The sequence below is a fragment of the Ursus arctos genome, unplaced genomic scaffold (assembly GCF_023065955.2).
Source record: "Ursus arctos isolate Adak ecotype North America unplaced genomic scaffold, UrsArc2.0 scaffold_15, whole genome shotgun sequence".
Classification (NCBI taxonomy): Eukaryota; Metazoa; Chordata; class Mammalia; order Carnivora; family Ursidae; genus Ursus; species Ursus arctos.
The window spans coordinates 24461394-24476572 of record NW_026622819.1 but is presented as its reverse complement, the minus strand read 5'-3'; the positions used below and the strand labels follow the sequence as shown (position 1 = coordinate 24476572).

At 43.4% G+C, this 15179-nt stretch overlaps 1 protein-coding gene across 8 annotated transcripts in view; it reads right to left on the bottom strand.

Moving 5' to 3' along the window:
• PDZD2 (PDZ domain containing 2) overlaps window positions 1-15179 on the bottom strand; it is a 379909-nt gene that overhangs the window by 107121 nt on the left and 257609 nt on the right. The window lies entirely within an intron of this gene.

The window sequence follows — 15179 nt, the reverse complement described above, 5'->3', positions numbered from 1 at the left end:
AAATAATTTCATCATGTTTTTCATGGTTATATAAGCAAGTAATTTTAAATAAATACATTAGATATGCTATTAAAGTGCTTTAAAATCCCTTTTAATACAATCTTTAAAAATATCAAGATCTATTTCCCTGTTTCCCAAGTAATGCATGCTGTTTCATTTACTTCAGATTAATCTTCAAGGACAAAGATGATTTACTGACTCAAATTTAAATAATATACACCATTTAAAAATATTTATATATTTTAAAATACAGAGAAAAACTACCTTTGTGATACTTGTGGCATCAATAGGAAAAACAATACCCTGCTGTTTGACTTCTTGGATCTTTAGAATTTTTGCATTTGAATTATATAAAATGTCCCAATTTACTTTAAAAATTATTATGTTTAGTATTTAGATGACAAGATGAGAGAGATTTCCAGCTGCAACTTGTAATCATTTCTCCTTACATAATACCTTGCAGGGTGAATAGTCTTTACTCCAATAAATAGCAGCAACGCTGGCTAGAGCAAGAGACAGAGGTTATGTTTGCATTTTGATGAGATGAACGGAAACTGAAGATGTGGTGAAGATCACCTTCAGGAAAATCATCAGTGTTACATTCCTCGTTAATTTGAATCATCAGTGCCCCTGTGCTCCTTATCTCTCACGACTTTTAAAAGGGATAGCAACACAGATATTACCAAGCAGGGGAAATGAGTTAGGACCATACAATGGGCAAACCAGTAGGGTGGCCAGAGCTGATCACCTGTGAGATGAAGTCATCTGGGTACCTGAGTCACAAGAACACCAACTATTTTCCCATTCAGAATCTGCTCTGAGATTCTTAATCCATGTGGGAGGGAAAATGTTTAAGCAATTATTTTATTTTCTGATTTTCAACAAGACAACTGAAGTTGACTCCATGATCACCTTTAACAGCATGACCTCAGGAACATCACCGCCAGTTCTCGGTAACTTCCCACTCACAGGTTTGTAACGTGTGACCTCCTGCCCGAGGGTGGGGTCTTGTGGTACAGTGAGCTTCAGAGAGCTCAAACCACTGAGTGGTGATTTCCCCCTGGGTCAGAGCCAACAGGCATTAACTGCTGTCATTTCAGCTTCTCTCCTCACTGAACATGCTTCAGAAGGTATTTAAAAAGCAAACAAACCCAATAAAGATGTCAACGTGTATTACCATGTTTCCCACAGGTTTCTAAAGGACCCTAAACTTTGGAAGGGGCTCAGTTTCTTCTGTGTCCTTTCCCCTACAGCATTGGACAGGTTATCAGAACACATGTTTTAACTTGACAGCAGCTCCTTCCTTTTCTTGTAGCACTAGAAATGGACTGCCATCTTGTCAGCCAAGCATGGAAAGGCATATTACCTAACAGCATTAAAGACTCGAGTCATTTGCATTGCTCAGAGCTCACCTAAAAGTTCTTGTGAAGAAAGAAGTCCCCAGCCATATCTGCTTTCATGCCCACATTTCTAATGGGCGCCTTCATCCCACAGGGCTATTTTCCCTTCCTTGTGTAATAAAGTTTGGATTTGCTACTCGCAGCCTTTTATGGAGGGGAGAGTGGAAGGAAAGGTCAAGAGAATTGTGTCAGGCGAAGTGTATCAGTGGAGGTATAAAAGACCAATCAGAACTGCTGGGATGACACATCAGACACTCACTACTATCATTAACACGATCTTACTTTGCTATAACTCTACGTCTTTCCAAAGTCAGTAGTCGTCATTCTATCATCATCACTATCTGACCACTGCAAACTTGTGAGGTGGGTAAGGAAGATGTAGCTATCACCAGTCCATAAGGGGTAAAACTTAGGAATAAGGATGGTGGAGCTTCACGGAGCCCATCTGGACTCCTGGTCCAGGGCACCTTCCTCCTTCTGTACAGAAGGAAAGAGATAGTAAAGCTGCTGTTTTAGGAACTGGCTGGACCACAGTCAGGAAGATCTTCCAGAATTCTCCTGTGCAACAGGGAGAATGTGATGCTCACCAGGGAATGGGCTGGGTGTGGCCTAGCAGCCTATTGGACAGAATGCAGGTTTTGGAGCCTGGCAGACCTGGGTTTGAATCCAGATTCTGTCACTTGCCGGTATAGAACCTTGAAATGAATTATGTATGTTTTTTTTCTTTTTTGCCTCAGTCTCCTCATCTGAAATGGGCTGCTTTGAGAATTAAATTATATTTAGATATAAAGCATGACACCTACAAATGCAATACCTGAAAAATGTTCACAATGACTACATCCAAGGCCGCTGGGCTACGTATGCAGACAAGTCAACTAACTACACATAAAAATCCCCATTGATGAAGGGCAAGAATGAAAACCCAGTGATGAAGTTGAACATACTGTGGAAGTGGATGCCAGCCCCAGAGCTCTGCCCCACACACTCAGAGAAAGTCAGCTCTCCTGTACCCCCATGAGGAAGCCAACTTTCTAATCTGGCATTCTAGAGTGTCACATCTGAATTGCCCCAAACTCAGAGTATAGGCTCAGCTAGACAGATGCCTGTTTCAAAGGAGCAAGAAGACAGGGAAAATTTCCAGAGATGTCTGTCTACCACTACTGGGCTCCTTGATTCATCTCTTTCTAACCCCTCAAGAGGCAGGTCCCCTCTGAAGTTACACAGAACACAGGTCTTAGACATCCTCCAGTGCCCAGCCTCGGACTGATTACATTCAACTTGGCATTTGATGATAACACTTCTTCACATTGTTCCCCAGTTGTTTCTACGTGCTTGTCATGCTGATTAATAAGACTGTGTACACCTTAAAGTAGGTTCATGGCTCTTTTGCAACCTGCCTCCCCCATGGTCTCCCCTAGAATGCAGCGTATTCCCAAGCACATTGTAAAGCCAACAGCCACAATGCATCTAATAATAGAATTGAATCTTTTACCCTTGGCATTGAGAAGTAATGAGGAGTGGTAGAAAACTGCAGAGTATCAACAACAAGGCAATGATTTTCAAAACATAAGAGAATTTTACAAAAATAGCTACCAAAATTGATATGCACGTGCCATGGTCCACACACTGTAGTAAGCACATTGAGAAACTTATGCAATTTATGAATATAGTCTAGCAAAAACTCATATGGTGAGATGTGAAAGTCACTCCTTCCTATCACCCTCCAAAGCATTCCTGTAACTTTCAACTTTTATCTTATCCATAGTTTGGTGTACCTTCTCCTTTATGACTTCTTGCATTTATGGTCTTACTTAGGTGGCTTCCCCACCCTGGATAATATTCTATTTTCTTGTAATATTTTCACAGATTTCATTTTTATGTTTAGCTTTCTACCCCATCCGGAATTTATTCCTCTATTTTAAGGGAGGACTTAACTTCATAGTTCCCTGTAAAAAGTTTTAGCTAATTATTGCAATAAAATCCACGAAGCAGACTGTCATTTATCCTTTAGTTTTGAAGTGTCTCCTTTTTCATATACCAAATTTCCTGACATATATGGGCCTATTGGGGATTCCTTCCTTTTTTCCACTGATCTATTTGGCATTTCCTGTGCCACACTGCTTGAATTACTATAGGTTTAAAGTATAGTTTGCTCTCTGGTGAGAAAGCCCATATCCTTCCTCACTGTTCTTATTTTTCCAAAAATTTCTTAGCTATTCACTCACTTTTCCCCCTTCCAGATGAATTCAGGTTCACCTGTTCAAGTTCCAAAATAATTCTTTTTGGATTTTGATGGAAATTGTATTTGGTTATACATAGGAAAGGAAGGCAGCAGCATCTAGTATCCTTAGCGGACCTCCTGCAGAGCTGTAGGTACAAGAACTGTGATTATAGACACATCATCTGAACAACTGTTCTTTAGCTAAGGATGCAATAAGTTAAGATCACCCCCATTAAAAGCAAACAAATTCACCCTAGCCAGCCCGAGCGCAGACTCTTTAAAGTAAATCTCCATGCTGTAATCAGCATCCCACAAGTTTCCAATAGAGGTTATGAAATCCAAGAAGGTTTTCTTTAAAAGTTATTTTTACCAAATTATAAATCAAAGGATACAGAGGTTACAAATTCAGACGTTCCCATCACATAATTATTTCAAATCACTCTCTCCCGTCTCCGTTCTAACCTGAATTTCAGAGTGCAGTTTTTATGATATAGTATATCTCCTGGCAGAGAGATCTCAAAATTATTACCATAGACATTTAGTGGAACAAGTCCAATTTTAAACTGAAAACAGTACGTTAAAAGAGATTTTTAAGTTCTGGCATCCCTGCTTATATGATAATTACAATTCAATAAAAAAGTCATACTATTAAAACAGTGACAGATTTCCTTTAGATAAGGTGAAACACATTTTTCCTTAACAAGAAAAAAAACAACAAACAAAAACCAAAAAATAAGAAGGGTTTAAACTGGTTTCAAAGTGTAATAAGAGATAGAAATAAGATCTCTCTTTAAAATAGACAAAAATCTAGTACCGATGCTTGTGGGCAAAGAAAAAGAAAACATACATAGTCTAGTCTACTTTTCATATTTTTTTTCCACACTTCAGGAGATATTATAAAGATAACAATCTAGCATGATGGAAGAGCAGAGATCACACGTAAGAGCAACGATTTCTCTGTTCGATAGACTGCATTTGGCGAAGAGGAGGGGCAAAAACCTCTCTTTTGCGAGACATTACACAGACCTTGCTCTGACGTAACGACACATTCAAGGAGCGAACAGATAAGCCCGCTGTGACACCACTGCAGGATGATGGAAGACTGCTCAAGGTGGAAAGAAGGGCTACTGATACACGTAACAACGTGGGTGAATCTTCAATGCATGCTGCTAAGTGAGAGACTTAAATGGCTACCTGCTGTAGGAGTCCATTTATGCAACGTTCTGGAAAGGCAAAATCATAGGGATGGTGAACATATTAGTGGTTGCCAGAAGCTGTGGGTGAAGAGAGGGTTTGACCACAGGGGGGCACTTTCTAGGGTGACGGAATGGTTCCTTTTTGTTTGTTTGTTTATTATGTTCAATTAGCCACCATTGAATGGTTCCCTCTTGACTGAGGTGGTAGTTTACATGACTGGTGTTTGTCAGAATTTATAGACTGGTACAACTGGAAAGGTCTTCCTTTAGTTTCTTTCTTACGTTAGCATAAGGTCTCAGTTTTGTGCTTCAAGTATGTTGCATTTACTCCTTTCTTCTGGAATTGGGTAAAATTCATTATGCTGAACAGTATAAGCAAATTCTATCTCAATAAACTTGATTTAATAATAATAAAGAAGAGGGGCACCTGAGTGGCTCATTGGTTAAGTGTCTGACTTCGGTTCAGGTCGTGATCTCACTGTTGTGAGATTGAGCCCCACATCGGGCTCCGCACTCAGCACAGATTCTGCTTGAAATTCTGTCCTCCCTCTGCCCCTCCCCGCACTGTTCATGTGTACGCTCTCTTAAAGAAAAAAAAATAATAGAGAAGAATACTCTTGCAAACCAAACTCTGTCTTCTGGTATCATCTTCTGTTCAGCAATAGCGTGTTAGCTAGTTATTTACTTCTGTAGGAAGGATCCACTTAATAGAAGTAAAGTGTCCAATACTGGGTCTTCTTGCTGGTTTGTGCTCTTCATTTTTCCAACATCTAGAACTCACTTCTCAGTCTTTCCACAGAGCAATGTGGAACTTCTCTCAAGCGAATCAGGCTAACTGTATTAAATGCAGGTGCCAGGATGCTGGTCCTAGGCTCCTGGGTCAGAATCTGATCCTGTGGGATATTTTAAACAAGCCCCACATAGCTTCAATCCAATCTACAGGTTTTTGTGCACAGTCAACTTAGAACCAACTAAAGACATTTGCTTTAAGAGAAGTATACTGTCCACATCCAAAGAGGTGATAGTCCTTTTCTGATAAGATTGCACTGAAGAGTTTGATTCAGTTCAGGCCTTAAAAAATGGCAATCCTGTCTGATGATGAGCAGCTGAAGAGACTTAGGATGCTTGCCCTGGAGAAGATAATGGGGGGCAGGGGCATGTGGGAGGGATATAATGGTTTTATAACAAATATATGGATGGTTATATGAGGAAAGGGGTAGCCCACTTCAAGGTGTCACAGCTTACAGGATTAGTACCCATAAGAAAAAGATAAAGGATGAAAGATATTTGGCTTTAAAAGACAACAATGTTTTAAACACCTAGGAGAATCCCATGACAGAGTGGCTGCCATTGGACGCAGGGAAGCTGCAGGCAGGGTTTCGGATTTGGTGGTCAGCTGGGTGAAAGGGCTTCCACGAACAGAGGTGACCAGCAGTAAGCCAACCACACTAAGCTTGGTGGTTAACCAGCTACGCCAATGCCCAAGAGAGAACAGGGCATCTGGAAAAGGAAATGAAGGAGGAGAGGAAAGGTGGGGAGAGGAAAAGACGTGGACACATGGAAAGGAGATGGTGAACCAGGAGAAAAACTCTCTAGCTCATTTTGCCTGCATGGCCGGGGGCTGCCTGTCATTTGATCAACCTTTGGATTTGAAGCGGCTCTCATTACATGAGGGGTAGTAGGGAATGGACACTTATTATCTGTCTCCACTCCCAGGAGTCAGCCCACAGGCACATGACTTAGATTTGGCCCACTGGAGGCTCTTGCCTGGCACTCTAGATCATGAGGAGGTGATGCTAGGACACAGGGACAGATAAAGGCTAGTCACAGGAGTCTAGTAATCATAGTGGCGGCAGTGGTGGTACCCTAAGCAGACTGGTCCTGTGCCATGACCTTGGGTGTGTTCTTGGCCACTTGATTCTTGCCCATTCTCTTGAGCTCAGACCTTAACATGTCTGTTGGCTTCTGTAAGCTACCCAACATTCTGTCATTAAATTTCTTTTCTGTGTAAATGATGCAGAATTGGTTTCTATTATTTGCAACCTCAAAACTCTGTTAGGATCACACAAATTGGGGAAGGGGGGTACTTATTTTTTTTAAGATTTTATTTATTTATTTGTCAGAGAGACAGAGAGCACAAGCATGGGGAATGGCAGGCAGAGGGAGAAGCAGGCTTCCACTGAGCAAGGAGCCCAATGTGGAACTCAATCCCAGGACCCTGAGATCATGACCTGAGCCAAAGGCAGGTGCTTAACTGACTTAAGCCACCCAGACATCCTGGGGAAGGGGGTACTTAAGAGCTATTTTACATTACCTTTATGTCATATACGAGGATGAAATTCTTTAAAAATTACATGGCTGGCTCCTATCATTGGTCGCATTTGGAGAGCTTAAAAAAAAAAAAAAATCAGGATCTCTACCTTTATCACTACCCCTAATTGCTTCCAAGGTTCTGAAATACTAAGTCAGGGGTGGGGGTGGTTGAGTTGAAGCCAGCACATTTCTTTTCCCTAAAGTTTTCCAGCTAATTCTAATGCCTATTCTCAGGAGTCTGGCATTTGGGTTTCAAAGCAAATGAAAGTAAGTTGAACCATTAAACAATTTGTCTGGTTTACTAAAATCATTTCAATCTCCTCTGTTTCAGGCCAAATCTGACCAACCTATAAGCATCAACAGGGTAAATCTCAACTCCCACTCTTCTTGTTAGCACATAACTTCTCCCACAAACACCTGCATCACCCCCCAGCCTCTACTCTGGACTCCTACTCTCTGGGAGGGCACTTCCTATTCTCTCTGCCTACACAGATCCTACTTACGCATCAAGGTCCATTTAAGAATGGCTTCTTTCATGCACTCTTCCCCATCCATTCCAACCTAGGATTTTTGTATAAATGTATAAATGAAGTTGTATAATTTCAGAGTTGGAAGCGTCCTCTAGAAAGTACATGCCATCTACGCCATGTCATTAACTCAGATATTCGTTTCTTAGAATTTCTTACATTTTATTTCAATTTTCATTGTCTTTATACCTTATCTCTCCAAGTCCTTAAGTTTTCTTCCAGCAGCTCTACGGAGACATCGTTGGTACTCAGTATCACTAAGGTTACGTTACCACACACTGAGTTCCCTCATTCCCAAGCAGTGTTATTTCTTGGGCAGAAAAGTAAAGTTTAATCCATTCTAGAGATCTCTCTCTGTTGGAACAGTTGCAGACATTTTTACGATACTAAAATCTGTCTGGTTCTTAATCTAGTCTGGAACACAAGGTCAAAAACCCTGCCATTCTCAAAATGACAAATCTTGAAGCAGTTTCACCGCCCAGCACAGCAGGAGACGCATGAAAGACAGTCCCTGCCTTGGAGCAGACAGAAAAACACCCTGTGACTTACATGTACCAACTTGCTTCCCCAAACAATCCCTGGCTCTCGAGTACAGCTGGAAAGTGGCCTTTGAAGGGCAGAGAGTGTGAAATGATTCACTAATGGGCCATTAGAGCGGCTTTAATCAGGAAATTCAGAAGTGACAGAATTCTATGGGAATCCTGATTCTCCCCTCCAATCCTCCCGCCCCCCTCCGCAAAGTAAGCCTTTCACTGGGTTCTAATAGAATAAAGCATTTATTCTACCTGGAGTGATTCTATCTGGAGCCACTCAGCAGAAATGTAGCATCTTGGGGGGGGGGGGGGTAATATAATTTGGTGATGATGAGACCACCTTAATATTATGAAATGCTTTGTGCTTGTTGCCCCCAAAGCCCCTCACATACATTGTTTTGTTTGATTTGCACAAGTTTATAAAGGAGGTAGTGCAGACAGAATTTCCTCATTTTACAGATGGGGAATTTGAGGCATTGGAGGCTGAAGAGATCTAATGAAGAGTTGGGGCCCCCTGGGCATTCTGGGGGCCTCAATCTGTCAGCTGTGGAAGGAGCAGGATGGCTGATGTCACTGACGTTTTAGTGCTAGAACTGGGGACAATGTTTGGGTGAAATTTGGCACCTCGCACAAATGGGCATCAGATGATTGTTGCTCTATTGAGACGCCCCAGAAGGCCCCTGGGGCTCAGAATAAGTGGCTCTAGTCAAGGAGCAGGGAGTCTGTATTGGGTGTGGTCTACACACATTAATGCAGGTGGCACCCCTGCCCCGATTCCAGGCAGCCAGTTCATCCATGAAGCCTCAGCTTTCTCATCCATAAAATGAGGGCTCTGGGTCTGGGACAACAGGTCTATGGCCATGGTTTCAAGCTTGGCTGATCATAAGAATAATCCGGGAAGCCTTTCATCCAAAGAAGAAAAAAAAAGAGATTGCTTTGTAAGACAACACACATTGATTACATATAAGATTTAAGCAAAACCGAGCATACGTAAGAAATAAAAGAGATCTCCAATCACCATCATCCATTGCTGACAAGACAGCAGTGACACAAAAACATTCTGAAACGGGTGGCCACCATCTGAGGGATTCCTCTCCTCCTGCAGAATGTTTTACAAGTACAGCACATTTTTCAGGGAGCGGTCTCCCGGTCATGAGGTGTCACTTGTGTTTCTTCGAGGCTGGGATCGCCACACTTGGGGCTACAGGGAATTGGCCCCAAAAGTAGAAATAGTAAGAAAGGGTTAAAAAAAAAAAGGGGGAAGAGAGTAGAAATAATAAGAGTCACCTTGTAATCGTTGTGCACCTGTGCCGTCCCACCTGCCATGTCCACACACACACACCCTTCCTCAGAGATGACCCAAGAATGGTCCCAGGCAGGCAGGGCCCAGAAATAGGGAAGCTGAAGCAGAACAGCTGGGTGGGTCACCACACTGGAACCGGGGAGGGAAGGAGTAGACTTAAGGGAAGCTAGTCAAGGTGAGCCCCGAAGCTGAGGGTATCTTGGTGTGTTTATTCAGCCCTCTACATGAGAGAGAACACTGAATCTAGATCCCTGAAACATTCCTTAAGACTTACTCCACGTGAAGTCCTCTCTCCTGGGAAGATAGGGCTGAGACGGCAGGAACAATGACAAAAATGGCAGCACTATATTTGGTAACAGCGAGGCTCCTTTCTTCACTAGGAGTTAATAGACTGGGTTTTGGATGCCAATCTCTTGGGAGTTTGATTAGCACGATTCAGTCTCCAGGCAGCTGATAATCTCTGGTATATGGGCAAAATGGGATTTCCAGACCCTTGTGGCCACTCTGGGAAGCCACCAGCAGGCTACATGACATACGTGGTTTGACCAAGGTCAGTAGCCCCTTTAGGAGAGAGCAGGTCAGGACTGGGGGCCCTGGGTTATTCAAGAAAATTGCTTGGGCCATGGAGGTTCAGTGATCTTTTTCCCCTTCATATTCTACCAAAGAACCTTTCCCTAATTTGCAAACATCCATGAAAAGCTTACAAAGATACACAACTTGCATCATCTAATTACACATGTAATAAATCACCCTTGGGGAAAGAAGAAGGCCATCCACAATGCTCCTCGGTGCAGAGCATAAAGTCACCTCACACACGCCAGCCCCAAGGGCTCAGGAAACGGCCCCTCGCAGGGCAGCAGCTGCCCCAGCTGCCCCGACAAGGCATTCCCATGAAGGAGATACGTGGGAGACACGCATCTGCTACTGTGCCCTTCACTTTGGTGGCCTCTCCCAGGCTGAGCCCCCACCATGCTCACTCGCCAGCCTGGCAGCTACTCTAGGCTCCCAGAGACTGAATATAGGACACCTTGAAGCAGGTGAAGTTTGTCTTTTAACAGTCTCCCACTTTCCCTCTCCTGGGACATCTCTTCCCACAACCAAGTGTTACAATAGTTAGGCTATTACCTATAACAAAGATTAAAATGATTAGAAGCGAGTTTGGAAAACATAGGCCTTAACTGAAGTATTGTGGGCTACAGCCCGGCTACTCTGAATTTACTAGAAATGCAGAAACCTTAGCCTGCACCTTGACTCACTGCATGAGAATCTGCATTTTATCCTCAGGTGATTCATAGGCTGGGACACACCCTACTGTCCTGGGTTAATATTTTTCTCCTGGTAAATGAAGATCTAAATATCAATGGTAGCTTTTAAGAGAGGCTAGCTGGCTGGCTGGCTTGCCTTCTTTGCTTCACCATGGACCTCCCTGGCTGTCTGGTAAAATCTCATCATTATATCTTTAAATGCATTAAATGTCGAGGATCGCAAAGAAAACCAATTATGTTGAAATAGAATACCCTAAATGTTTTTAAATGTATACCATTCTTTATTTTATATATATATATTTAAGATTTTATTTATTCGAGAGAGAGAGAGAGCACAAGTGATGGGCAGAGGCAGAGCCAGAGGGAGAAGCAGACCCCCCACTGGGTGCAGAGCCTGATGCGGGGCTTGATCCCAGGACCCCGAGATAATGACCTGAGCCGAAGGCAGATGGACTGAGCCATCCAGGTGACCCTATGCTTTTTTATTAACACACTAAATTAGAAGATCTAGCAACAGGTTTATTAACTGATATATTTTCCAAGTTGTAACGAGCATAATGCTGGAAGATACCTGCTACAAATGACATTCATCATTTCTACTGGTGCCGGGCGTAGGGACCGCTCTACCACTGTACCTTGTTCCCTACATCCATTACTGAAGGAAATACGAAATTTGAACTATAGCGACAACAAACATTAAATTGTCCTCCCTTCCAGGTTCACGGTCCCACTGAAATCTATTAGTAGAATCTAGGTTAAGAGTAAGAGATGCTTAGGGATCTTATGCAAAGGGAGGTAGAAAGTTGTGCCCCAACCTGCCTCTCTGTCTGTCTGATCTTAGTTTGAGCAAAGCTGGTCAAATCACTTCCTCCTCTGATAGCGACTGCATTTGCCTTTTTGGCTTCTGTCCGCTGGCTTTGATGCAAGCTCCTACCACAGAGATGAGCACTTCGATGTTTAAGGAGTACTTTTGATCGAATCCTTTAGGTTGGGGTCCCAAATATTTCTGAAACAGACATGCCAGGCTACGTTCTGAATCCCATTACACAGAGTAACTAAAATAATCCCGTTTTGTAGGAAGCTGCCTTCTCCATCTGCGTAGGTACTTCCATACAAATGTGGATTTAATATAAATTACTGACTCTGAGTTCTGAAATGTTCTCCCTGCTCTGCCAGAGGGCCTGGGGCAGGCTCCCTGTCTCTTGGATCATAAGCACGGCACCTTTTCAGGGTGGTTTTCTTGCCAAGAATAAGCAACACTTCCCACAGCCATGTCAACGGTGGTTCTCAAAATAAGATCCATTTTCAGAGAAAGCCAAAATCGATTTGTCTCTGAATTTCACAATCGTACATCCAAGGCATCTACACCGCTCTGCAGGCCATCTCCCCTCACACTAACCAAAGTGCCGTGAAAGCAAAATGGAACTGAGTGCGGCAGCCTTGGGGGACTCATCTGACACTCGGGTTGACCTCTCGCAGAGAAGTCGCTACTACACAATGAGGCATTTCTCTACCAAACACAAATCATGTGGGCATGTTTCAGCCACATGTTTACAAAAGGAAGAAAGACCTACAAACTTGAGCCACAGGCTTCCATTAAGATTTCTGCTCAAAAATAGCCATGTCTCCAGGTCCATGCGAGCGTCATGAATGAATTTCTGCTTGCAGCCCTTCTCCCCAACATTCACACACATGCTGGTCGCTCACGCTTAGCTTTTCTCTAGCTAGGCTTGCTCATCTGAAAACGAGTGCAAAACCTTGCATCTGAACACCCGACGATGAATGAGTTGCATGACGTCTATCTAGCTGCCCACCCGTCCTGGTTCAGGGGCCGGTAATCTAGGATATGGTTCTAAGAAAGAAAGGCTGGAAGCAGAGAAAACCTCACAGACTGGAGGGCCAACCTATGGATGTCAGGAGTCCATCACAGTAAATCGTATTGCAGTAAGACTGCTTTTAAAATTCAGCACTGTATCATTCACGGTCATCGGGCCTAGAAAGAGTGACTATGTGGAGGGTTTGAGATCTTAGCTTTGAGACCACTCTGGTTTTAGAGTAACCCAGACATTGCTGCCGGAGTAGATGAAGAACTCACAGTAAAAAGACTAAAGCTGACAGCAGATTCTCTCTCCACCCAGAAATCCCAATGCAACAAATGTAATTAATTAAGCCACAGAATGCTGTAGAGATGACTCATGTTTCTCCTAGTGAAAGTTTGAAATAACTGACTCTACTCGCTTTAAAGATGAAGTGTTGAATTTTTGTTACCATAGGAAATGCCTTAAGAATGTCTAATTAGTTAGAGACATGAGAATGTCTAATGCCTCAGCATTACGAAAACAGCAGGATTCCCACCACACAATGTTTGGTTGGGCCACCGGGACCTCCATAAAATCCTCACCCACCAAGATGCCCCCAGGTACAGTCTCAGCTCCAGCATTCCGTTCTCCAACATTCTTTGACTGACTTGAGGGAGAAACTGAAGTCAAGCAAGTTCTAGCCTGTAGAAAGGATTGTGCAAAGCACTTAGCTTTGCAAACCCAAACTGTACCCTTCATTTTGGCCACCATCTCCCCTGCAGCGCTCAGAGGTAATTTTCTGTTCCCCTCCAGGTCTTTATTGCTCCCCTGCCAAGACTGTCTTGCATGTGTTACAATCAAATACCTGTGATGTTTTCCAAAGCCCACAGCTTACTGCCAACATTCAGCCCTCTACCCCACAGGCAGCCGTCTGGGAACTCTAGGCAAAGTGTTGTAAGGTGAAAACTAAGGTGGAATTTGGCAAGTAGAAGGTGAAGGCGTGCTTCCTTGGAAGACAGAGCCTCCACTGGCTGATGGAACCAGCCCGCAGGAGAAAAGAAGAACACTCTAGCTAAAGGAACAGAAACAAGAGCAAAAGCCATGGGTACAGTGTTGCTCTTGCATCAAGAACACCATGATGAATACAGAGATTCATGCTATTTAAATGAAGGTCAGCTATGGTGCCTCTGAATTCCCTCCCACTTCCCCCTGGCTTGGGCACTTCTTGTGCTCTGATTTGGGTGAGAATTCTAAATTGTTCACTGCAAATGCACTTTTCTTTTTTTGGAGGGGAAGAGGGGAGAGCCTATAAGAAGGTTTAAGCTTTTGTTAAAAGGGCAAGGCTTGGGAAGATACAATGTAGAAACAGAAGGCCACCTATCTACCCTTTAAGGGTGAAATCTGCAAATGTTCTTGCCCCCCTCCCCCCAAGTCTAAGGAGTCCCATTGAAATTGAGGCCTTTTAACTGAACTGATTCTCAAGGGCCACTCTGGTCATTTCTTGGACTTGCCCTACTCTGCCAATTTCCATATTGGTTTCCATCTTCTAATCTGGGAAGAAGGCTAGAGTAGAAATTAGAAAGGCAAAGACAGTCGAAGTGTATCTTGCTTTAAGTATACCTCGTAGCCTCCGAACCTCAAAATTACCAAGAGTATAAAGTAATGCTTCTCTTTTACCAAAAGAATCACTTTGGGCCCTTCTAAGTGCCAAAAAGGCAGGCAGATCTAGAGCCCAGGTCAGTGGTTGCCATTGCAATGGGCCGGACTCACTGCACAGGGACCTTGCATCTAAGCTGAGACTGTGCACTCCCCCCCATGCCCCAGTGAGGCCATCTGCGGAATGCAGTGTAGTGGGCTGCATGCCCACACACACTGAGATGTAACAAACCATGGTAACCTCAGGCAGTGGGCCACCAGGGATCGCCAAGCCGTCAGAAGATGTCCTAGTAGGGCACACTCTGCCTTCTCCCTTGTCAATGGAAGAGGGTTGCTGCCATCTTATTCCCTGGCTGCTGGGGAAACAGCAGAGCTCCAGTCAGGACACCCAAGGTGAGAGGGATATTGTGCCCCTGCAGGAAATTCCTACAAAGGATGTTTGGAGTTGAGAGGGTGCATTGTCTACGGAAGTTCTTCAGAGGGACACAACCTGTACGTGAACACAAAACCACACAGAGGGATCCCTGCCAGCCACTGACACACGAAATTATTGATTCCCTTTCATGGACATGATCACAAGTCTCCCTTTCTTTTTCTTTTTTTTTAAATTTTTTTTTATATTATGTTAGTCACCGTACAGTACATCCCTGGTTTCCGATGTAAAGTTCGATGATTCATTAGTTGCGTATAACACCCAGTGCACCATGCAATACGTGCCCTCCTTACTACGCATCACCGGTCTATCCCATTCCCCCACCCCCCTCCCCTCTGAGGCCTTCAGTTTGTTTCTCAGAGTCCATAGTCTCTCATGCTTCATTTTCTAACTCAGAATCATACCTTCTATTTGCTTGGCTGTTCCTCTGTTCTAGATTTACATACTTTTGCACACATAGGCACACATTTAGCTCCATCTTTTATCCTATTCACCATCAGGAAAAAGCTGATGAGCAGACGTCAGACCCCATT